General features: G+C 43.9%; 1 long non-coding RNA gene across 1 annotated transcript; it reads right to left on the reverse strand.

Moving 5' to 3' along the window:
• Nucleotides 1-6316: 6316 nt before the first annotated feature.
• LOC106026062 (uncharacterized) lies at nt 6317-8906 on the reverse strand. Its single transcript, XR_001199686.3, has 2 exons — nt 8511-8906; nt 6317-8068 (listed from the first exon to the last, which is right to left on the reverse strand). It is a non-coding gene; the product is annotated as an uncharacterized LOC106026062 (long non-coding RNA).
• Between the last annotated feature and the right edge of the window lie 16514 nt (nt 8907-25420).

Genomic DNA, 25420 nt, shown 5'->3' on the forward strand with positions numbered 1-25420 from the left:
TTATGTCCATCTTATTACACAAAACATATTAGAGTGCCCAAAGTCTTAACAGTTACAACACTTCTCAAAAGTACAAATCAGAAGTCTCCTCTGAGACACAAGGGAAACTCTCAGATGTCAGCACCATAAAATCAAAGACAAGATACCATGGCACAGATTAAATGTTCATATTCCAAAAGGAATAGGGCAGTGATGGTGAACCTTTCAAGGATGAGTTCCCAAAATGCAACTCAAAATCCACTCATTTATTGCAATTAAACCTGAATACTGAGGTCTTAGTTTAGAAAAACAATTGTTATCTGGTCCTCAGTCGCTGGGCAACTTGGCTAGCATGCCTATGGCAAGGGGCCTGTGTGCCTGTTCCAGCATGTGTGCCATAGGCTCACCACCACTGGAATAGGGGAATAGAAAGGAGGAAGGGACAAAAGCAAGACCCAAACCCAGAAGGTCAAATGTTCAATCCTGTAGCTCCATGTCTAGCATCCAGGTCATGGGGCAGCAAGATGTGAGGTTAGTGGGCTTAGGCAGCCCCACCCCTACGGTCTTAACAGTTGCAAGCCACTTGTCCTCTCTTTTGAGCTGGCTGTATTTGGAACTTGCAGATTTCTTTGGAAGATGTTCCATGTTTCTAGCATCTCTAACTTCCTGGGATCCTCACCCAGCTCCAGATCCATGTGGTACCCTCTCAAGGACTGCCCACAGGAACGCTGACCCTGCATATACTGCCTGGCCTCCTAGACGTTCTTTGGAGATCTGAGTGGAAGCCTCCAAGAGCCTATAGTCCTTGCATTCTACTTTTTGCAAAACCATCATCACATGAACATATCAAGGTTTCCCAGTAGCACAAGCAGTAACTGGGCACTCTTGGCCCACAACTGCAGTGACCTCTAAATGCCTGGATGGCTGAATGTGGGGAAACGTTTCCCAGGTGTCTTGGAGTGAGCATAGTCCTGGAAGCCTCTTTGCAAAGCTGAATCTATCAAAGGAGCTTACACCTTTATATCCCTGAACCTGCAATAGGCAGAGTCTGGTCTATTCCTGAGATGCCCTCAAGGCATCTTTCCTATTACCTCAGTGCAAAGTATTGGCTTCTTTTTAACATCTCTAATCTCTTCAGCAATCACACCTTCTCACTTCAACTTTAGCTATGCTTTTCTGCCCAAACTTCAAGTTTTTCTAAACTTTCTGGCTTGCTTGCTTTTTGCTCCCAATTTTCACTATAATCTAGCAAAAAGTGGTTAGCAATATCCATGCCATGAATGTTGTGCTACTTCAAAATTTCTTCCATGGATTAATCCATCACCTTTAAATTCAGCTTCTCCCAAAGTATCAGAGTATGAACAAAACATGGACAAGTTTTTTTTGCCAGAGTGTGACATGAATAGCCTCTAGTCAACACCCGACAGTCTGCTTTCCCATCTGAAACACTGCAAGCAGTCTTTTCTGCTCACCTTTCTTTTACTAGCTGTCTGCTGAGCTACTGCCTGTATCTCTCATGAATCTCACTCACTATAGCATTCCATTTTGTGGAACTTGCTTTTCCAAGCTTTTCCAAATTTTTTCCACAAACCAGTTTCAAAGACAACTGAACCGCATGGTCAGATATAATCACAGCAAGGGTCCTACCTGATACAGTATGAGGTGGGTCTCAGAAATAGATTCTAGGACAGTGCGACATAAAGGAGTTGAGTCACTACTTTCACTCCATTGATTATAAACATCACCTGCTTCCATTATCCTAAGAGAGACAAAAAATGAAAATAACAACAAAAACCTAGGCACCAGGGGGAGGGTCAGTGGGAAGTACCTAGAGCCAGAGGCATCTGGCCTTGCAATTCTGAAACCTGGGGTTATTGGCCTTCTTTTCTCTCTTCCTTTTTTCCTGTTGCTGCTGCTACCTTGATCAATAAATGTAATTACTGTCAGGACTGGCCTAAGAGTAACCTGAGAAAGACTCGGGCTGCACACTACACACAGTGGACTCTCCATTACTGGCAATAGCTTGCTCCTGGAGAATAAAATTTAATGTGAGCCAAGGTAGCCTTGCAGTCCCCTGATACCGGCTCTGTGTACCAATCTGTACTCATTGCCCCTACAGCCCTAAACTCAAGCATTCTTATCCGGATTCTTTAAGATTCTTTAAGATTATGCCCACCCAAATCTCAAAGCTACATATATTCAGTTCCCCCTTTAGACATTTGCTACATTCATTCCAATGCCAACCTATCTGTAAGCAGGGAATAAAACCTGACCTTCTTCAGTTTCAGTCTCTGGGTGGCACCTCACACATCTTTACTAGAACCACTTACTACTCACTAGTGGGTGTACACTTGGCTACTCTTTCCTCATCCTCGTACACAAGAACTTGCACAATTATTCAGCTGTAACAGGAGGAAAGGCAAATTTATTCTGGTTCTCTGGTTCCAGAGATTTTGGCCCATGGTTGGCTGGCTCCACTGCTACAAGCATGAAGTGAACCATAATGGCAGAAATGCATGTCAGTAAAGACGCTCACCTTGCAATAGATGGGAAGCAGAAAAAAAGAACAAACCCAAGAGAAGGACCTGGAGACAAGGTCACACCCCTATGGCCCACTCCCTTCAGCTGGACCCCCACCTCCAGCTTTCAGTGCCTCCCAATAATGCTATCAAATTATTATTCCTTCACTGATCAATGTAACTGATGGAGCTAGAGCCTCAGGAACCAGTCACTTCCAAAAGCCTCACAGTTGGACATGAGCTTTGGGGAGGACGGCTTAGATCCAAAGCCTTCTCAGGAGCTGCCTGTGTAGGGTTCAGGCAAGAACCTGAGGGCAAAGCCAGGCATGGAGCAGATGGAGGCCTGTAATCTCAGCACTCAGGAGGCAGATGTAGGAGTACTGGGCTATGTAATGAGACTCTGTTTCAAAAACAAACAAAAGAACCCAAGGGCAGCCAAGAACAAAAGGGGACTCAGTCTTCCAACCGAAGGAACTAGATTTCACCAACAATTCCTGGTTTCCTAGGGTGGACTGACATTGATTTCTGCTGAGACCCGGGGCAAGAGACCTCTGACGCTCAGATACTGGTACTTCACAAAGGAAAGACCAAGCCATAAACATAAGTACTCCACCTCAGCAGTTACTGAGGAAAGGAAAATTTAGCCCTGATAAGATACCACTAACCGCCTAGACCCACAAGATGGTACCGCAAGCTGTCTGCAGGAAGAGTGGCTCTAACTGCCGCGTGTTACTGATGTTAATACAAACAGTGCACATAGTTTGGGAAATGGCTGCTTAAAAAGTGAAGCAAACACGTCATGTAATCCAGAAATTCCAAGCCATATCACTCCAAGAAAAAATGAAAATATTAGTCTAAACCAAGACCTGTACAGAAAAGTTTACAGTTGCTTCACTTATAAAATCCCCGACTTGTAGACAAATCTAGTTACCACTGGTGTGGCGCGCTGTCATGCCAGGTAACAAAATCCACTCAGTAACACAGAAGAACAAGCTGCTGATACATGTGACACAGTGGACCCCAGGACTCGCTCTCTGTGCAGTGATAGGTCAGGCATAGAAGGGTACACATGGAATGACTCCACCGAGACAGCTCTTGGAAGAGGCTGGGACGTCAAAGGTACATATGGTTGCCTGGAGTGTGGGAGGAGCCATGGGGGGCAGAGGGACCCTTCAGGAGGACGCCACATTTCGTCCACACCTTCAGGTTGTGGTGGGTATTACAAGGTCTATGTTTATCAAAACTTATTTAACTATGGCTTTGAATGAGGTCACTTTATTATGTGTAAGATAAAAGTTGATTCAAGTAGAATAAGACAGGGACCATGTTCTTGATACTGCATGGGACAGACTCAGGGCCAAAAGCACTGAGGAGGAAGACATCTGACAGTTCCAGCATCACAGAGATGGCTCCCCACGAGCCAGATGCCCCGTGACATCCTGCTGTCAGGAGTCAAAGCCCCGGGGGAAGCCAAGGCTCTGTGCAACAGCAGCGCAGGCTGCAGGCACGCCCCAACCCAGAGGTCAGAAAGGACAGCTTTCCCAGCATATGGTGGACATGAGCACTACTATAGGTGATAACAATGCTAGTTCCAGAGAGTAGAAGTAATGTAAACAGCACAATAAAACCGACATCAGAGCTAACACTGTAAAATGTCCCTTCTGGGTGAAGAAATCAGCTATCCTCAGAGAGGATAACAAAACCATAGTGAAAGGATATGAAATAGCCAGAGACAAACCAGGAAGATGAAACCCATAAGAAGAAAGTTCCGAGCCAAAGGACCTCAAGCAGACTCGGCCACGAAACAAGAGTACTTGGTCTCAGACAGGGAAATCTAGGAACACGAGGACCTCTAGTCTGCTCCATGGTTTACTCAAGTTTATTCCTAAGTCCATGTGAAAAAAATAAACAGGAAGAGTCAGGAAAAGCCTGGAAAAGATTAGCAATGGCGGGGGTGTGGAGCTATCCCCAGCAGATGTTAAAAATACATGCAGTGTCCATAGCTAAAAGTGTGGCTGGTGCATAAACAGACTGGAGACAGAACAGACTAGAAAGTTCAACAATAGACTCACCCTCGTAGATGAAGTCTGAGGAAAAGGCAGTGCCTCAAGCTGGAAAATAAGGACTTTTTACCAACAGTACTCAATGTTTACGCTGTCACAGGGAAAACACAGGTAGATTCTGTGTCACATTGCCCATTGTAAAAGGGAAAACTCCAAGTGGATCAGAGAGCCAAAAGCAAAACATGAAATCATATGAGTATGAGAAAGAGGCACGTGATTTGCTTTATAACTTGGACATGGAGAAATTTCTCTAAATACTGTTCAAGGTTCCATATCAATGGAGAAATAAAATCACATTAAAACACAAAACATCCCTGACAACCAAAAAAAGAGCAAAATTGAAAGGCCAATGGTAATTTGGGAACAAACATTTACAAGTTATAAAGGGATAATCTATTTCATATGAAGAGTTTCCAGAAATGGAAGAAGAAAAATGACCAAACAAGAACAACAGAACAACGGGCAAGAGCTGTGAAGACATCTCAGGATGACAGGCACCAACGCCTTTGACAATATGCACGTGCTCAGCCTCACTTGCAGTGGGAAAGATGCAAACCAGGAGCTGAAACACTATTTCTCACCCACCAGGTGGACCAAACCCAGCAGCCCATTTTGTTGTGAGATGCAGGAGGGCCGGCTGTGTACCATGGCTACAGCTTGCAGCCCAGGCAGGTAGGGGAGTCACCAGCCTCTGTTCAGCTACAGGCCACATTCCTGCATCTGTCCCATGCTTGCATCTGTACTGAAGCAGAAAGTGGCAGAGCACATGGCTTCTCCCCCAGCCCCAAACCCTGGGAGTACCTCACTGGTAGGCACTGTTCAGAACCACAGAAGATGTATACCACAGAAAGCTCAGTCTTGAGAGAAGGAAAGACCCTGCACAGTGCTGGCCAGCTGATGGTGTTAAGGGAAAGGGCAGAGCATGCATTTGTGAATACTGGGTCCTATTTTTGTGTGTGTAAAAAAAGGTGTCACAAAACAAAGACTAAATGATTCCTACAAGGAGCACAGGAATGGGTGAGGGGTAGCTTTAACATTAGACCTTTTTTTTGGAGGCAGGTCAGTGTTCTATACATTTGAACAATTAAATTAAAAAGAAGAAATGAAAGTCAGGCATGATGGCACATGCCTGAAATTCCAGCATGTAGGAGGGTGAAGGGGGAGTTAACTGCAAGTTTGAGACCAGCCTGGGCTACAAGTGAGCTCAAGGGCAGCCTGAACTGCATGAGATTGTTTCAAAAATAATAAAAAATAAAATAAAATAAAAAGGTGAAATGTTGTGATACTGAAAACAAGCTGAAAAAAGTAAATCTAACTAGATAAAGATATGGATGTAGATACAGATAATGGTCACAACTCACAAAAGAAAGATTAGGTCAACACAGCTTTACCTCCTGTCCTGATGAGGCAGGCACAGGACAAAGAGAAATGGGAGTTTTCACTTAAAATTTAGAAACAAAAAGAAAAACAGTAAAAGACGATTCTAGAGACGCACAGCAATGTAAAAGTGCTACTAGACAAGGTTTGGAGCTGTTCCTAACAGGGTTTGGTGAAGACACCATGAGCCATAGGTGCAGAGAGGGGCTCTTACTACTTGAGAGATGTGTGTTCCAGCATTACCATGTGAAATGTCAGGATGTCTGCAATTTACTCTAAAATATTTTAGCCATGAAATCACTAAGGCAAGGAAACAGCAGTAAACCTGGGAAAGTCTGAACATTTCCTACTCCCTGAAGGTTCAAAAAGTTTCATAAATGAGTATTAAAATAATTTTTATTTTTAAAGAGAAACAAAGAGATCTAAATCAGACAGGGAATCTGGCATGGTGGTGGGGCACTTAGGCTGACTGTAAGGAGGAACAAGGAGTGCTGAGGAGGAAGAAGCCACTATTCAGAGCAAGAGCCCGGGGCAGCTGGCATCACATCCCTCCTCCTTATTTTCTCTTCTTTATCCTGAAAAAGCACCCCCTCAGAAAACTGATCAACTACTGTGAGAAGCCTCCCTCAGATGAAATCAGTTCTTTGTAGCCAAGTCTGAGCTGTGCCTCTTACATAAACCAGATGTTCTGTTTTCAGCCAGCGGCTTCTCTGGAAACCATAAAGGGGCTTGAGTCAGACCAGCTGTTCTTCTCAGCCCTGAGGAGAAAGGAGACTGCCATTTTCAGAATTTGAAGAGGAAAAAAAATGCATGAGCTTTATTTGTAAAAACAGATCAATTCATCATCCATCAACCTCAAGCCAATGCATGCATTTTGGAGCCTGAGACAATTTTTTTTCAGGCTTCACTGGAAAAGAGCTCCCAGGGTGTCAAAATCAGATCCTGGCTGCAGTGGTATAGCAGGCGAGGCTCCTCCCAGCTTCCTGCACCGGAACATCTGAGCTCAGGTGGAGCAGCTGCCATGGCCCCAGCCTTGCTAACAAAGTGTCGGACGATGGACAGGGGGTGCAGGGGCACAGAGCCACCCACTCCTCGGCTGCCCTCATATTCTCCATCAGGGCAAAGACACGGTAGCCACAAAATGGGGAGCCTTGGTTCAGCAAGAAGTACCCCAATAGAAAGTACCTTTTCTTAGTACAAACTCCTGACAGATACTGAAGCAGAAGATAGAGGGCTTCGCTCCCTCTCCCTTGTGACTGGATAAAGAAACAGGGCTGCAGAGAAGGGAGGTGACAGAGTGGGAAACGTGGGCAGAAAGAGAAAATGCTGAAACCTCAGGGTGAGTCTGGGGAGAGCAAGTAGCCCCTAGAGGTACAGACACGTGTGCTTCCTCTGCTCGGTCCAGTCCAGGTAGCTTCTTCTGTGTTCTGAGGGGCCGAGGCCATGAGGAACTCTGTGCTGACGTGGACAAAAGGAAGGACTGGTGCTGAGTCTTGATGAAGTGGCAAAAATCCCCAGGAGTACAACATCTGGGGCACTGAAGGAGGAGTGGCACTGAACTCAGGCCTGCCATCTTCCCAGCCTTGCCCCTGACATCATGGGAGACAACCCAACACTGTGGTTAAGGGAGAGATGTAGAGCTGATCTGCTTCAGTGAGACCTCTGCACCTCTGCTTGCTTCGGTCTAACGTGGAGTGATAAGAACACCCACAGAGCTGCCCAGTCACCCTGTAAAGCATCAGGACCAGGACCTGGTGTGGCAAGGATGAGAAGTAAACTGAGAAGTGCCCGACAGTGGTCATGAGATGAACCGAGCGACAGGGTGCTTTGTGCTGTGACGTGCGCAGTGCACCAGCACTGCTGCTTCTCACCACCTCCTCTCTGGCCAGCACAGACTTCCTGGGTCATACTCCACTGCTCCTCTGTGAGCTCTGTCTCATGCTCTGCAGTTTGTTCATCTCCTGCCAGTAGGATCTAATGAGGTTTCTCACAGGCTTGCATTTAATCTCCCATTCTGCCAGATGGACCCCAAATGTGGCTGAAGAGGCCATGGGGCAGCTGTGACAGTGCTACCCAGACTTCCTTTTGTGGTGGGAATGGCTGGGCAGAGGATGGCTGTGCTGAACTGCCCTGAGAGACAAAGGATATAATTCAAACAGGAAGATCCAGACATATACCAACCGTCCACGTGTCAGGATACACCCTGCCCACTGCAGAGATGACCCGGCAGACTCAGGAAAATTAGGATGGGACCTGGGGCAGTCTCCTCCCAGCAGGCCTCAGACCCAGCACAGCCAAGTTCCCAGAGCAGAAGTTCTTTGCAGCTTCACCTCTAGATTATGCTGGTGTTGGGGGAGATAAAGATTCTGATAACACGTCCAACCCAGACTAAGTGATTCTGGTCCTCATGCCTGGAGCCCAGGTCTGGCCAGCTCTGTTAAAAATCCAACTCATTTTAATGAGTAGCCACTGACCTGGAGGAAAAGAAGCTGAGGACTCAGGTTTAGGTCGTTCGCATTCCTTACATGCTCTGGAAGTACCAGAAACCCAAACAAGCATTCTGTTCACATACCATATGGAGGAAGATGGGAGCCATTCCAGCTGCACAGAGCATTCCTTTGGTGAGAGAGATGAGCTTCTGGCCTGGCATGCTAGAGGCCTCCAGCTGGAGATATTTGCAGTGATAACAGGCTGGCTTCCCAGAACACAGGCTCCAGCCTTCTCCCTGGGGGAGCAGGAGCTGTAACGGGAGTCACAGAAACAGCAGCTCAATGCTCCAGCAGCCTGAGGCTCATCGTAATCTCACTGGACTCGAGAGGTCCTCAACCCACTCCTTCAGACTGGACTACACTTCCAGGCCTTTGACCAGAGTTCTGGTGAGGTCACTTCTGCAGGGAATCCACACAAGGACATAGGCCACCCACACTCTCCCATCCTGGAACTAAATTGTCCATGAGTTGGGAGAGGTATCCCAGAATCCTCTTGGCTCCCCATCCTTGCATCTCATTGGTCAGAGTGGTGTCACGTGAACATATGTAACCAAATCCTGGGCCTCATGGCTCTGCCCTAGTGTTTTTTCCTGTGCCCGCCCATTACATCCAGGTCCATGGGGCCAGAGCCTCTCGGAGAGGCGTGAAGGGACGTCAGTGGCCTTTGCTCTCGACAGGCAGAGGTGCCTATCCTCAGCTGCTCGCTGCCTGCGTGGCCGCACACCCCGACGATGATGGGAGGCGGAGGCTTATGCTGAGGAGTCTTGGCGTGCCCTGCCTGGCTGCAGCCTAGCACCTATGATCTCCCAGAACCCTGGTGAACTCACCCAGCCTAGGGGACCGGGCTGGCCCAGCCGGAAAGGTTCCCTCGGCTCGCTCCTTCCTGCGCTGGCAGCCGAGATGTGTGAGGCTGCTCTGGTTTCTGGCCCCACAGGGCTGGATGGCCAAGGGCTGGACAAGCCCATGTGGGGATCCAGGGTGACGGGATCTGCGTGTCACACACTCCTCCCACGGCAGCAGGATGTCTTTCATGGTGGTTCCAGAATATGTCCTTTAATCTGTGGGCATCATAATGTTCTCAGATGCACTCTCAGGAGCTTCTAACAGGGAGCATCCGCCCAGGTCAAAGTGAAGGAGCTTTCCTGGTCAGGCAGGAAATGGGAACTCTTGTAAAAGGAGCTTCTCATTTCCTTCTCAGCAGCGGAGTCCAGGCTGGTGGTCCTAAGAGATGACTGCAGGACCTTTGAGGTATATAACTTTACTATTTTTTTTATTTTTATTTTTATTTTTTGGCATGTAAATTCGTTGGATGGTTTTTGTTTTCCATGTCCTTGCTTTGTTGAAATGACAGTCACTAAAGCTGTTTTCCTAAAACTAGCTTGTTTGAAAGGTAGCCAGGAAAGAGAAAAGAGAATAATCCATCCTATGAATGCTGACATCAAAGGAGAAGTGGAAACTAAGAAAGGGCACTTCAACAAACCAGAATGAAAAGGCAGCTGAAGATGTGGCCCTGGGCTTAGATGGGACAGGACTCATATCTCCTTGACTTTCTTGTTCAAGGTGGCTGTGTCATGAGACAAGGCAGTGTAAGGCTGGGCAAGCTGTGAAGGGCTTTCCATGGCATGTGCTGTCCCGCCCTTAAGTTTTACACTTCAAGGGTCCTGAGACCCACACCGGAAATATTTGCATGTAGGCTTAAAAGTGTGGGTTGAGGGTGTATGGTGAAAGTTAAAAGTTTTAACTTTTTAAATACAGATAAAAAAAAATCTGTCGATAGGGAAATAAGTAAGCTCTAGCATACTCAGACTGAAAATTACCACACAACCATTAAGAAGAATGGAAGAGGGTAGCACAACTTCATGAAGCTCTGCCAAACATCCAACCCGAATGGCAGAAATATAAAGACTGGTAATACCAAGCATTGAGAATTTGAAATGATTGGGTGCCATTAACTTTACTGAAAGGTCAAATGGGCCATCACTTGGAAAAACTGACAGTTTCTGTTAAGCCTATGTGTTTACTTGCTGTGATACAACCATTCTACTTTAAGTGAAAGTAGAAAAATGAGTGAAATTCTCTGCAAAATAAAATACATGTTTAATGGTAGCTTTATTTATAGTAAACCGAACATCTGAAGCAACTCAGTTGTCCACCAGCTAGGCATTGAATAGATTGTGGTATAATTCCCCAAGAGAATATTGCATAGCAAAAAAGAATAAACAAATTCATGAGAATATGGATGAATCTTACAAGCATTATTAAGCAAAAGAATCACAGACACTAGAGAGTATATGTCATGTGTGTCTATATTAAATTACATTAAATCCAAGAACAGGGAAAACCACATCTATGATGCTAGAAAAAAAGTAATCGTTATCTCAGAGAGCATTGAGGAGGAAGAATCTTGATAGAAATATAATGATGTGAATGGTGATCACACAGTGTAAATGTGTGTGAATTGAAATTCACTGACCTGTACAGTTAAGATCTAGATTTGGGTATTTGATGTGTAAATTATCTTTTTTTTTTTTTTTTTTTTTTTTTTTGTACCGGGGATTGAACTTACAACCTCGTGCATGTTAGGCATGATGTGTAAATTATCAATAAGAAAGGAAAACGAGGTCAACAATGGTTAACTTTTATTTTTGTGCTATTTTTAGTATTTTACTAATTTACTGAATTAGATTGAAAAGAAATTGCTATTTCACAAAAATGTAAGTGCTTAAATCTCTAAAATTATAAGGCAAACCTCTTGTGTTTTTTTTTTTTATGACATAATATTGATTAGAAAAAGTGAATACAGGAGATTTCTACTTCAGCTTGGCATAAGAATGACCTTCATTCCCTTGAGAACAACGAGGAAGACTAAAAGAAGAAGAAGATAAAACTAAATTCCAGAAAGAACAAATGTGAGTAAGAGACTTGGTCACAGATTCCTTACTGAGGTCTAAGTACGACTGGCCTGCCATGAACTGAAGGCTGAACTTTGAATGCTAGAAAGCTAAGGGACAAATTTGAGTCCAGAAGAGCCACAAAGGCAGGTTCTACTCCTGCCCTACCCCACTTTTGCTATGAACTTGGCAGGGAAGAAGAGGTGTTTCTGCAGAAAAAACCTACAGTCTAATGGTTGCTTATGGCTAATGGATTCCATACCCTCCCTCAGTTGAAACTGAAACCAGTCCTTTCCCAGTACAAACACTGACAAGATGTGAAAGACTGTCTCAGGATTTTAAAGTTGAACTAATTATGATGAACTTAACCTCACTTGAGCTATAACATTGCTGTTGTTGACACTAGGGAAAGGTTAAGTGATTGGCTCCTCACTACATTCAGAGAAAAGGGATTTTTTTTTAGTTTAAAGGGAATTAAACCATAAAATGAAACAAAACAATGAGACCAATATTGGACTTCAAAAACAACACATTAGCAAATCCACAGTAGCTATTATATTGTATATTTTTATCCTCCAAATAGATGCTCAGACTACCAGCTGTAGGTCTGCAAAGTTAATCAAACAATATGAGCGTTAAATTCTTTCTTACTTCAGTTGCTATTATCTCAGCCTGTATTCCACTGAGTCAGCCAGTTGGAGGACGGGAGGGGAGGTTGGATGTTCTCACCCTGTCCTCAGGGCAGGCACTGCTTCCTGGTTCTCTGCCAGCCAGCTTGATTGCTGCTGGCACATAGGAGGGCACTGCTTCCTGGTCAGAAAAGAATATAATCTCTAATGGACAAACAGAACAAAACAAATATAATTCAGTCTTTATTATTCATTTATACACAATGTAAATATGTAAACATTAAAGTAGAAAAATGTTGCCTATATGTAAGAGAAAATACAACCTTTTGAAAGAGATGATCAGGATAAGAAAAGACTAAATCAGTTATTTCAAACGAGTGAACAAGTGGCTTATTTCAAAAGATGAATAAAAATACTGAAAAAAGTAAAATAATAGCCATGTAAAAAGAAAAATATCAGTGAGCAAGCTTAAAGCTGTATAATGCAGAAAGGGAAGGGATCAGTGAACTTGAAGAACGATCAGTGAAAATTGTCAAAAATTAAAAAGGAGAAAGTCTTTAAAATGTGAATAATAACATCTGTAAAATATGAGATTATATCAAGTGATCTGATATATAAACATTTAGGGTCCAAGAATAAGGGGAGAGAGAGAATTAGAAAATAGAAGAAAAATATTTAAAGACTTAATAGCCAAGCATATTCTAGTCTAAAAATTATCAACTCATGCATCCAGGAAGTTAATGCATCTGAAATAGAATAAATACAAAGAAGGCCATCGGTAGATTCATCACAGTCAAACAGCTAAAAACCAAATACAAAAAGAAAGTCCTAAAACCAGTCGGAAAAAAATATGCCTTCTCTAGGGAGAGCAATGATAATTTTTTAATGATAGTTGATTTATCATTGGAAAGGAATGCTGAGAAGCAGGAAGCAATGAGAAAACATGTATAAAGTGCTGATAGAGAAAAAATCTTTGACCTGGAAGTATAACCAGAAAAATTATTAATTAAAAAGAAAGATGAAATACAGATTTTCAGAGAAATAAAAACTAAAAATAGATCTTTGTAGCAATTGAATTACCCCTACAAGAAGTTTTTTTCTTTTAATTAAGTTTATTGGTACATCTTAGATACACAAAATGATCATATTCATGTGCACCCATGTTTATAGAAGCACAATTTGGAATAGCCAAATCTTGGAAACAACCCAAATGCCCATAAACTGAGGAATGAATTAAAAAAATGTGGTTTTTTTATATAATTAAGCGCTACTCAGCCATAAAGAATGATAAATGAGGCATTTCTAGGTAAATTAACACAAGACCACACTCTTAAATAAATCAGACTCACATGTATACATATTGCATTGTCTACCTGGTGTGAGAAACTGAAAGAATAAAGATCCAAAGTGTACACTACAAGAAGTCTTTAAGCTAAAGAGGTATGGTGCTGGATACAAATGTCGATCAACCTCAGCAGAATTGATTTACAGCAAGGTAATGCTTTGCTGTGGTTGCCTTTGCCTTGTGTGTATGTTGTAGAATCCTCTGGCCTCTGACCACTGGATGCCAAGCAGCTTCTCCTCCAACTGTGGCAAGCAAAAATTTGTTCTGGGCAAATGAAGTTCACAAGAGAAAGTGAAAAGCATCACAAGAGGCAACTTCATAGGTTAGTACAAAGGAATATTTTTGTATCTTTAATTTCTGAAAGTTAATCAGATTAAAAGCAAAGATAACAAAAACACACTTTTACAAAGTATTTTCACAAGTTAAATGTTATATTGATTCAAATAAAGTAAGTATATGTGAATTGTATAACACAACTGCCATACAAGTATAACTCAATATCACTAGGGAAAAAGTGGAATACAGAAATATATTAAATTAATTTTCTTAACATAAGAAAAGAGCAAAAAGAAATAAATAGAAAATAATAGCAAGGCAGTAGATTTAAGCTTAACATCATCAATAGTAATATATGAAAATGGTCTAAATCTCTAGTTAGAAACCAGAGTCTGTGAAACTAGATTGAAAAAGTAAAAGTCAATTGTTGTTTGTAAGAGGTGTTATAAAGCTGTAAGCAGGTAGAATTTAGAAGATGGAAAAAGATGAAGCCTAGAGCGGCTTTGTTCATTTACAAAAGGAAATTTTTTTTTTTTTTTTTGTCTTTTTGAGAGGATCTCGCAATGCAGGTCAGGCCGGCCTTGAGCTCACTTTGTAGCCCAGGCTGGTCTCAAACTCGCAACGATCCTCCCACCTCAGCCTCCCGAGTGCTGGGATTACAGGTTTGAGCCACCAATCTTATCTGGAAATAAAAGTGGTAGGAAAAAGCACTTCAAAATGATGAAAACATTATTTTAGCAAGAAAACATAAATAAGTACCTAAAAAAAGACATACCGTTATTGAAGGTCTAGCTACTTTCTTAGACAAAAAGTATAGTAAAGGGCTGGGAATTTAGCTCAGCAGTGTGAACACCTGCCTGGTAAGTGTGATGTCATGAGTTCCATCCCAGCACTGGGCATGGAGGGGAGTATCAAGACTACACAATAACTGAAAAACCATCAGTGAACCTAACTTATGTGAAACTTACCAACACCAACAGATGCAGTGGTTCAAGAATATACATTATTTTCAAGTACATATTAAGCACACTACAAGATAGGTTATATGCTGAGTTACAAAATAGTATCAGTAAAAAATAAAATAAAGAAACCAAGCAAGCAGCTCGCCTCCCTGGCAAGCAGCAGCAGTGTGGCAGACTGCGGCCCTTCCAGGGAGAGAACCACCAACAGTGTCTCCTGAGATCTGCACCATGTTGGAACTTAGGATGCTGGAAAATCAAGCAAGCAGCCTGCCTCCCTGCTAAGCAATAGTGAGCCTGCTGGTGCATGGGCTGAGAGGCATGCATCCCACTTCCTTCACCCTCCTTCCCCTGTCCCCCATTAGCAATTGGGAACCAGAAATCTGAGCATCTCTTGGGACATTGACCATAGCAAATAGGGGGGATTTCCTTCTACCATCTCTTTGAAGGCAAATATTTTTATTACTGTTTTGCTTTATTCTGATTAATGGTACTGCTCTATTCAATATTCTATTTTGAGAAGTTCTATAATGTTCTGTATTTCATTTTATTTTGATATACGTGATTGAAAGAACAACTATTATAAAGATAATGAAATATACTGTGATACCTATTACTGTTATCCCAGTAACCTGCTGGGAAGTTCTGTACCAATTTCACTACACGTTCTCAGTTGGCCTTATTTTGTCTTGTTCTGTTGTATTTTACTACTTTCAAAATTTTTTAAAAAGTGTTAAAAAAATAAAATAAAATATCAAAGGAAGTTTCAAGTTGATTTTAAAATTCATGTAGAAATGCACTGGACGTGGTAGCAAAAAAGTTTTTGAAAGAACAACAAAGTCAGGTTTACACTTTCTGATTTTAAGACTTAAAAACTGTAGTAATTGGAAGGGTTTTATATTGTTTAAAGAGAGGTCAATCAATGAATGGGATCAAATGTGATCCAAAATGGAGCAGCACCTACATAGTCAATTTTTTTAAAAACCAATCCACCAAAGCTAGTCAAAAAGGAAGGAAAGTTTTCTCAAAATCTGTGCTTGAACAGCCGGTTTTAGCTGTTAGAAACATAATGGATCTTTATGTCTATATCACAGCACATATAAAAATTCTAGATGTATCAAAAACCTAATAAAGGCTAAAAATGTGAAGCCTCAAAGAAAACATAATTGTCTTCACAACCTTGTACTGATAGAACATACAGAAAGCACTAACCATTGCAGAAGAAAGTTGGTACATTTGATCAAGATTAAAAACTTGTACTTATCAAAGTCTATTACTAAGAAAATAAGTAGGCAAGCTACAAAGTGGTATAAAGTATTCACAAAACATTCATCAGGAAAATTATACTCATTATGAAGCCCTGAAATTCAATAATAAAATGCGATCCAATTAAAAGCAGGCAAAAGACTTGAATAATAGTTTCTCCAAAGCAAGAATACAAAGATATCAAGTAATCACAAAATAAGGATCAACATCATCAACAAAGCATCACCCAGCATCTTTCAGTTGAAAGGTTAGCTGATATCACCTCATATTAACTATAAGGCTAAAATTTAAAAAGCAGATAATATTAAATGTTGGTGAGGACTGGAGGAATTGGCCATATATGGAACGATCATGATACCACACAGTTCACATGGGTTGTGATCAGCAAGTTCTATGTCCTTATATTCCACAAATTATATTGAATTTTCCTTTCCTGTTGTGAACTTGCAAATTCAACCTTAAATATGTAGTGTTTGGATGTGCCCTCAAGGCCAGATGTGACCCCCATGGGGTTATCAGTGCTCAGGGAACATTTTCAAAGCCTGATCCAGCATCTGGCATTTCTTACAAACAGCTTTCATTTCTGGGGAATTTGCTGGCTGAAGGACTGCTGGCCAGCCAGGATTTTTTCTTGACTCTGAGCCACACACCTCCTTTTAGCTGTCGGCACTGACTTACGCTGGGCTGCAGCACCAGCTTACACTCACAGAGAACAACAGGGTCAGCAGGAAGCTGAGACACGTATGTTAAATATGTTGTGTCCTGCTTTTTAGGGGGATTTTCTTTGTGCAGCCCTTCACATGCTTTGTCCTGAAGGACATAAACTTAAAACATTTTTTTAAATCCTCTGTGTGTCACTCTTGTTTTTAAGCAATAGTAAAGCAAACAAGCATTGTGTATAGGAGATATCGAATGTGTTTAGAGACAGACATTCAGGCCTGGGATTTAGCTCAGCGGCATAAGTGCCTGCCTGACAGGCATAATAAGGTCGTGAGTTCGATCCCTCATACAAAAAAAAAAGGAGACAATCATTCATCTAGGTGCTGGAGGAAATCCATGCACCTACAACAGCAGCAAGTGTGGAGACTTTACCCTGGCTGCAGTGCTGGACAAAGGAACACAACTGGGAGGCTCTGGAATGAAATCACAGAGTAAGCCAGGAACTGGGGATCTGGCTTTCTGCCTTCTATAAATCTCTTCTACTCAAAACAGTAAAGGAGGCAGCCAAAAACAGCAACCCTGTCCACCTGGTGGTGCAAGCAGAACCTGGTAAGTCTCTCAGCCAAGGATGCATTAGGTCAGCCCCTGTGTGGGGGAGTGAAGGGAGTCTCTCTCCTGTCTCTGCTCCCTGCCCCCTGCCCAACAGTGTGGAGTCTGAGTGGCCCTGGTTTAACTGCTTACAGCCACATATGACCTGCCTCAGCCACCCGCCCAGCAGGCTTGTACCAAGCATCTGCCATGTGTCTGCTGTGTACCCCAGCACCCCCAAAAGCGCTCATCTGCCCAGCTCCAAAGTTGTTTCTGTTGTTCATAATAAATACTCTGTGCTGCATGACTGCAGTGTCAGCAGTGGGAGAGGAGGAAGAGGTGGAAAGGGAAACAGAAAGAGCCGACCTTCAGTGGATGTGTCTCGGTTTAGAGAACAGAAAGTGTATCATAGAAAGGCCCTGGTTCTGCTTTCTCCACACCACCTGAGGAGGGAGGGCAGGGCCAAAGAAGAGCCTTGAAGAGGGCCGGGGTCTCTTCCGGCTCTAGTGCCAACCTTTTGCGTGGTCTCAAGGGACTCTCTCCCTTCTTTGGCTTTCCCTTGCCTCAGATGTAAACCAGAATCCAGAAACTAGTGTCCACCCTACTCCCACTCAGGCACAGGAATGTAACTACAGAATTTCAGAGAGAAAGACAAAAGGCCTAAAAGGAACAGTTATACTAACAGCAGACCTCCCATCAGGATAAACAGGATCAAGAGAAAAATTGAAAAATAGCTCCCACCAAAAACCCATCTTATAACCAGTTAAGGTTTCATTCAAGAACGAGGGCTGATCAACAGTGGAGGTGAATAACTTCCATTTTCAGGTGGAAGCTTAGGGAAAGTCAAGAGATCTCAAGAACCTATCTCCGGGCAGCAGAGCTCTCACATCCAGAAAGGGGCTTAAGGCAAGGATAAATCACAAAAAAAAGTGGAGTCTTAAGGTAAAATGAAGCCAAGGATATGACTGAAAAAGTCTTAAGAGGTTGGGAGCTGGGACCTGGGATGTTGCTGTTAAAAACATCAACAACAGCAAAACCTAAAGCTTTGTTAAGTTGGGGAGTAGGCAGCAAGCGGAAGCCTGGTGGACCCTGAGAATATTAAGGCTGGCAAGGAAGGAAAATGGTGAAAATGTGCCCAGCAGTTGAACATTTGGGGTGTGGAGATCGGGCCCCAGTGTCCCCCATGAGGATATAGGTTGTACATGTTCCTACGAAGATGTGATCTCTCAAAGAGCTCAGGAAGCAGATGTTAGAGGGGCTGCCCATGATAGAAATGAAGAGGAGAGAGATCAGCTAAAAGACAAACTTTTCAGCTTTAGAATAAAATTTAGAGGAATTTAGAAAGACAACCCTACCTGCTAATGGTGATTCTCAAAACAGAGCTTTTTAGATAAGATCAGGTCTAGGCTGTGGTTCAGATAATATGGCCTCAGAGTAAAAATGAAGCCAGGGGTATGGCTCCAAACCCATAACACAGGCATCTGCTGCTATAATAAAGATCCCCCCAGGCTCACCACGACTCATGAGTTGGGGACTTAAATGGGGGGGGCAGGGATGGAAGTGGGGCTCCCAGCTGGTACTCAAGTCAAGGGTACCTTTGGGAATGAGTCATTGCCCTCATGGAGGGGCCTGCAGGGGCACTGGGCTCTCTATTCTGCTCTTCTGCCATGTGAGGACAAAGAAGGAAGGCCCACACCACATGCAATACCTTGACCTTGGACTTCCAGTCTCCAGAACTGTGAGGAATGAATGCCTGTTCTTCATAAACCACCCAGTATTTGGCATTTTTGTTATAGCAGCAGGAACTAAACTCCCAGTGCCTCAAAGACCATTTCAAGCAAATGAACAGCTTTCTAAGGACCTTACAGGTACTCCTTCCAGACCTGCATGTCACCAGCAGGGATCCTACCTATTGAAAGTCACTTCCTGAGGAAGCCATTGGGGCCTTTCTTAGGTATGGCTTTGCCTAAGGCAGTTTATGGGAACTGAAACTCACAATTTTTTTTTAAAGGAATCACTAATCTGTCTAAGAGAACAGAGGAAATACAAAAATCACAAGAGGTTCTTGGGGCCCTAGACTTCCAAAGAAAGGAGACAAGCCAAAAATCCCAGCTGCAAATGTGGGTCATTTCTTTTGAAAGATGAAGGATGACTCTCAATGAGTCCAAAATGTTCAGAGACAGAACTAACAGCTCCGGAGGAGGGCCCCGGGAAGGACTTGAGGGTGTCAGAATGGCCACAGGCTGAAATTGCCATGTGTCCTCCACTAGCACATGGAGGGAGTGTTTATTGTGGTCTTCCCATCCACGTTCCAATGTGAGGTGCTGGGTGTGTAAAGTGATCTCCTCTTAGAACAAGAAAAGCCATCCTGGGATCCAGCCCTGGGAGTTTGCTCACACCTGGACTTGATTAGGGACTAGAGCCTCGGTGTTTATCATGCTGAAACTAATGAGATGAAGCTGTTGGGGGAGGCACTGGGAGGAGATGAGTACATTTGTCTTGAGGGAACAATGTGAGCAGCTTTTGTCTAGAGGGAGGCTGTGGAGAGAAAAGAGCCCTGCCTGAATTCCTGGCCTGTGCACCCAGGCACACTGAGCAGTAGCTGCTTGCATGCTGCATCCACCTTGGTCTGTCTTCCAAGGCCGTCACTAACAGAGGGTTAAACACAGGTTCTGAGAAGTCACCGAGGCTGTGATACGCGGCATCTGACCTCACTGAGGTGTCTGGGATACCTTGCTCAGTGAGGGAGCCTCTAGTTGAATCCCTGTTTAGAGAGAGGAGTTGAACTGAGAAATGTACAGTGCCCCTGGTTTCACAACACCATGCCTGGGATGGGCAGGGCAGATGAGCTTCCTGGAGATGGAGCAGGGAAGCAGGGCCGGGCCTATGGTGAGACAGACAGAGTACAGTCAGGAGCCATTGCCAGGGCTGGCACCTCTCACACTTCTGACGCTGGGAAACTGAACACAGAGCCAACTCTGTCCAAGCCTGACAGAACCATCTGCCCCACTCCCCCAATTCTGTCACCGCCTTGTCATTCTGAGGTCCCTTCACAGTGAATATTTAGGTTCATCTTGGTCAGATGGACAAGAAGGTGCCATGGGACAAACATCCCAGACTCTCACTGATACAACAGCCAAGTAGGAAGCTGTTTACTCCACATGAGACCGCATGTGGGTCCCGTGGTCTGGGGACCCTGACAGCTGATGCCCGGTGGAGGAAAACAGGGTGGTGGCTCGCTGGAGGTTGACTTCCATTCTGACCCTGCCCCATGTCTCAGGACACATGGTGACTGGTAACAGAGCCCAGGATGGACAGGCAACTCTAGGGCCATGCAGGACATCTGGCAGTGACCCATACGTCCCTGTGCCTGGGCACGAGTGAACATCATCATTTCGGGGCCCACCTGGGCAGCCCAAGTCCACAGGATGAGCAGCGTAAGCTGTGTCCCAACCTCTGTCATCCTTGGCACGGGGTCCAGTTCACCCCACTGGGAAGCAAGGCTCCCCTTGCTGCCTTGCCAGGTCCAGAACCATGGCCTGCTGTAAGTCGTCTGTTCCTCCGTTGTATTAGCAGAACCCAAGCAAACACGTGAATGAGGCACATCTGCAAGGCCGTTGCAGGACCAAGGGGAGCAGAGGACTGGGGATGGCAGGGCCACTGCTCCTTCCCTGGGAGAATAGCTGTGCACTCCTCAAGGCCTCGAGGGCCTGCCTTGCCTTTTAGAGACTCCCGGGAGGATTGCAGGAGGTGTTCTTTATTTACATTCTCTGGTAACTAACAGTTCAAATGTTCTTCGCGTGCTTTGGAGAAATAGTTCCATGTTTGGAGGAATAGCTGATCCAATCTTTGTTCAGTTTTCACTGGGCTATTTCTTTCTAATATTTAGTTGTAAAAAGTTTTTATGTGTTCTGGATATTGGATCTGGATGTCAAATGTGCAATTTGCAAGCCCGTTCAGCCATCTTGTGTGTCTCATTCTAATTTTCTTAATATGTCCTTTAAAGCACAAAAATATATATTTGATTTAACTAGTTTCACTGCTTAGTTCTCTGAAGCCTAGGCTTTTGATAGCTGTTTCTTTTCTAAAAAGAAAGCTTTAATGCTCAAATGTCTGTCTTTGGCCCATGTTAAGTTTATTCTTGTATATTGCGTGAGGTAAAGATATCCCATCCTTATGCCCTGTTGACTCTGTTGAAAAGGTATTCTCTCCTTTAAGATTGAGTGGCTGATGCTCTTCTTGAAAACCAACTGATTGTGAATGGAAAGGTTAATCTCTGGGTTCTTTGTTCTCTATTCTGATTCACTAGTCTATGTGTTGATCCTTATGCAGAACCACATTGTTTTTGGTTACTTTAGCTTCATAGTAAGCTTTGAATTGGGAAATACGAGCCCTCCAGATTGGTTCTTTCTGAAGTTGTTTTGGCAATTTTGGATCCCTCAGGTTTCCTTGTGAATTTTTTAATCAACCTGTCAGTTTCATCAAAAAAGCCAGATTAGAATTTTCTAGAGATTAAATTGAATCTGTAGTTGAATGTGAGGTGTATTCTCATCTTAACAATATTGTCTTGTAATCCATGAACACAAAATATCTTTGCATTTATTTGTGTTTATAGTTTCCTTTTAATAACGTTTTATAATTTTTGGTTTATAAGGTATGTATTTCTTTTTATTTATTTCCAAGTTTTTTATTCTATTAGATGCCTTTATAACTGAAATGGTTTTCTTAGTTTCACTTCAAAGTATTCACTATTACCATAGAGAAATACAACGGATATCTTATATATTAATCTTGTATCTTACAACTTTGCTCAACTAGTTTATTAATTCTGATAGTTTTTGTGGCTTATCTGGAATTTTCTATATAAAAAAATCATGTCATTTTCAAATGGAGATCAGTCTATGGCCGTGACCCACATGGCCCTTGATGTTCCTCAGGTGAAAGACTGTGAGAGGATGAGAAAATAAGGAAGAGGCACAGCTGGGGTCAGGAGAGCCCTTACTCTCCTAATGAGAGGAAAGGAACTTCCCTCTCCCTGCCGGGGCATTTATTTATACACTTTTAGCAACTTAATGTCACACGACACCCTGTTGTCCTAGCAACTCACTGTTTCCAAGTGTCTTGGGGCAGACGTTCTCAGGGCTGAAGCAGGTTCCTCACATGGCCAGCCCTGCGTGCGTTTTGTTCTTGGGATGGTCATGCATCAGCCCCGCATAGATGGTCAATTTGCAGCTTCAGCAGCTCCCAACAAGTTATCTGTTCTATGTACTGTCTACAGAAATGCACTTCAAATACTCAAGCCTGTTGAAAGTAGAAGGATGAGAAAAGATATACCACAAAACATTAATCAGAGGAGAGGGTGTATCTTCTGGCCTCAGGTAAAGTAGACTTCAAAAACACTCAGTGACAGAAAGGCACAATCTAATGATGGTAGGACCCATGTCAGTCAAGATTGAGAAACAGTTTTAATGCAAGATACACAAACACATAGAATTTCCAAAATGGGCTCACAGTGGCAGCCCACAGGGTCAGGTGTGGAAGAGTATAAAAGGCCGGTCCGTTCACTGGAGACCTGAAGGGTCTAATCGAAGCCCTGGTCCTTTGTGTGGTACATGCGAGTCTGGACCAAGAGACTGAAAGGTCTGCCATGAGGCCAGCGCAGTCCCCAGAAAGGTCTGCCATGAGGAAGCGGTGACCACAGTGAAGGTGAAGTGGGGTGCTCTCCCAAAGAGCAGAGTCAGCCTTCCTGCTTCAGTCCCCACTTAGGTAGGCATTTCTGGTACGGTCCTCCCAGGGTGGGTCTTCCCTGAACCAATTTAGTTGTTCTTATTCAGGTTGGTGTAGTCAGTGAGCTATCACAGGGCCATTCTTCCAAGAAGATATCACAACCCTAAATGTCTGCACATAAAACAGGATAGATGCAAAGCCGGGAAGGAGGAGAAAGAGACAAATCCACAGTGCTAACTGGCTACTCCAGCCCTCCACTTTTTTATTGTAGCAAATCGTTATGAATTTAGTGACCTTGGTCAACACCAGTCTATTTTTTTTTCACAGTTCTGGAGGTCAGAAGTCAGAAACAGATCACATTGGACCCACGGCAAGGGGTCAGCAGTGTAGGCCTCTCTGGAGGTGCCAGGAGAGTTCATTTCCTGCCTTCTCTGCCGCTGCAGGTCTCACTTTCCTTGGCATAATAAGCCCTCTACCGTCCTCGAAGCTAGTGGTCTGATCCTGTCACTGCCTGATTGAGGCTGTGCCTCCCTCTCCACACTTAAGGACCCTCAAGATGACCCGGACACTTGTTAGCAATCAAGGATAATCTCTCTATCTTAAGAGATAAAGGTGGAATTATGGCTACTGAGCTTCGTGATGGGTGATGTTGCTAGATCATTTATGTGGGCCCCATATAATTGCAAGATCCCTAAAACAGAGAAAAAACAGGAAAGGGCAGAGTAGCATAATAGTAAAGAGATGAAACCTGTCAATGGCCGCAAGTCTTTGTGGGCCATGGGACAAAGGGGCCACACATCACTGCTGACTTTGAGATGGAGGAAGGTCCGGGCCATTGTTGACACTGGAGAGGGAGGAAGGGACTGCGTGCTGCTGTTGATCTTGGAAATGGACAAAGGAGTCACAAATCAAGTTATAAAGGCAGCAGAGGAAGCTGCAGAAGGCATGGAAATTATTCTCCCCTTGAGCCTCAGAAGTGGACATGGCCCTGCTGAATGATCTTTTGCCTATGTTCAGTGTTTTCTATTATGAATGATGCCACTGTGAATACTTGTGTGGACATAAGCAATGATGCAAGTTCCTGCGACCGGCAGGACCAACACTGAGACTTTATTACAGAAGTGTAATAGATCTCTCAGCTCTTACCTTTACTTCTTAACCTCTTTGTGGCCATCCAGACAACTCATAACCATCTTAAAAATGCAGAGTGGTATCTTTAGTTTCCACCAAACACCTACTGAAATGATTACATTTAGACCAGCCATCAACACCACATGCTGGGAAGATGTGGAAAGGAACAGTGGCCTGTGCTGATGGGGCTGGAAGAATCCAATCAGCTCAGAAAACCCCATGGAACCCGCCAGCACTGGACACCCACTCTGCTGTGCACAATGGCCCGTGCATGCACTGCAGGCAAAAGTGCTACAGCCACTCAGGGCCAGTCCACCAGCACTCATGGGACTGTGTTTGTGACAGCCCCAATCTTGGGCCTCACAAAGCCACAGGGTGCTTCCAGTGTGCACAGCATGACAGGAAGTCAGGCAGGGTGCGTCCTGTGAGGCTTCACTCATGAGAACCTCTTGGTGAGCAAGCCTGGTCCGGGGTGGACACAAGTGCTCATGAGGACAGCTGTTAAAGTTGCAGCTCCAGATTTGTGCCTTTTCCCACTGGAAATTATACATACTCACTTTAAAAACAGGCACAGGCATCCACAACAGTGTTTACCCCCCTAGACTCAGTAACTCTTTTTAGAAATATTTACCATGAATTAGCCTGAAATGTAAACATTTACTCAGTAAATGTAAATGTCCAGCCTTCTAGGAAATCTCTCTGGGGGGGGGGGGTCCAAGACACAGGGTTTGTGAGGAGGGTTGGCTCCACTGTGAAACAGGGCTGGCAAGGAGGTCCGAGGCCACAGCCTCCACCCCACCTCCCTGACCGGAAGCCTCCAAATCCCGAGCCAGGTAGACAAGGAAGTCAGGACCCACCCTGAGGTCACCCTGAGTGAGGTCGGGAATAGCAGGGGAGGGGCAGGGGCCCAAGCTTGCTCATCCCTGCTAGACCTGCTGCCAGGGCAGTGCCTCTGCTGATGCTGGGTGGGGACCTACACCTGGATAGAGCCTCAGACCTTCTCAGAGCCCTGCCAGCCTTGCCCTCACATTCCTGTCTACTTGGAAGACTGGAGCCTCTGAAGGAAGCAAAGGCGCGGATCACAGAGGAAGGAGCTTCATTTCAGGAAATGGTTCTGGGACAGATCGTCCTCTTCCGCGTCAGCCTCACACAGACACAAACAGCATGGACCCAACTTTCAACCCCAGTGCAAACTTCCACAAGGATTAGAAAACATGAGTACAAACCTTTGTCACACACACACACACACACGGCAATGAGTCTTAGAAACATCAAAGATTGACAGCAGAAAGAACAAGGAAATGGACTTCATCAAAACTAAAAGTTTTGCCCACTGAAAGACACTCAATAAAATAAAAGACTAGTTCCAGAGAGGGAGAAAATAATTGTAAAGTTCATATCTGACAAAGGAAACAGCCAAAATATGGGAAGAACTCCTAAAACTCAACAACAGAATAAGAAATGGCATTTTTAAAAGACGTATAAGTTTAAAAAAAACCACCAAAGAATAAATATGTATTG

The sequence above is a fragment of the Cavia porcellus genome, unplaced genomic scaffold (genome assembly GCF_034190915.1).
Source record: "Cavia porcellus strain 051 isolate PalLab524CR breed Dunkin Hartley unplaced genomic scaffold, mCavPor4.1 scaffold_15, whole genome shotgun sequence".
Classification (NCBI taxonomy): Eukaryota; Metazoa; Chordata; class Mammalia; order Rodentia; family Caviidae; genus Cavia; species Cavia porcellus.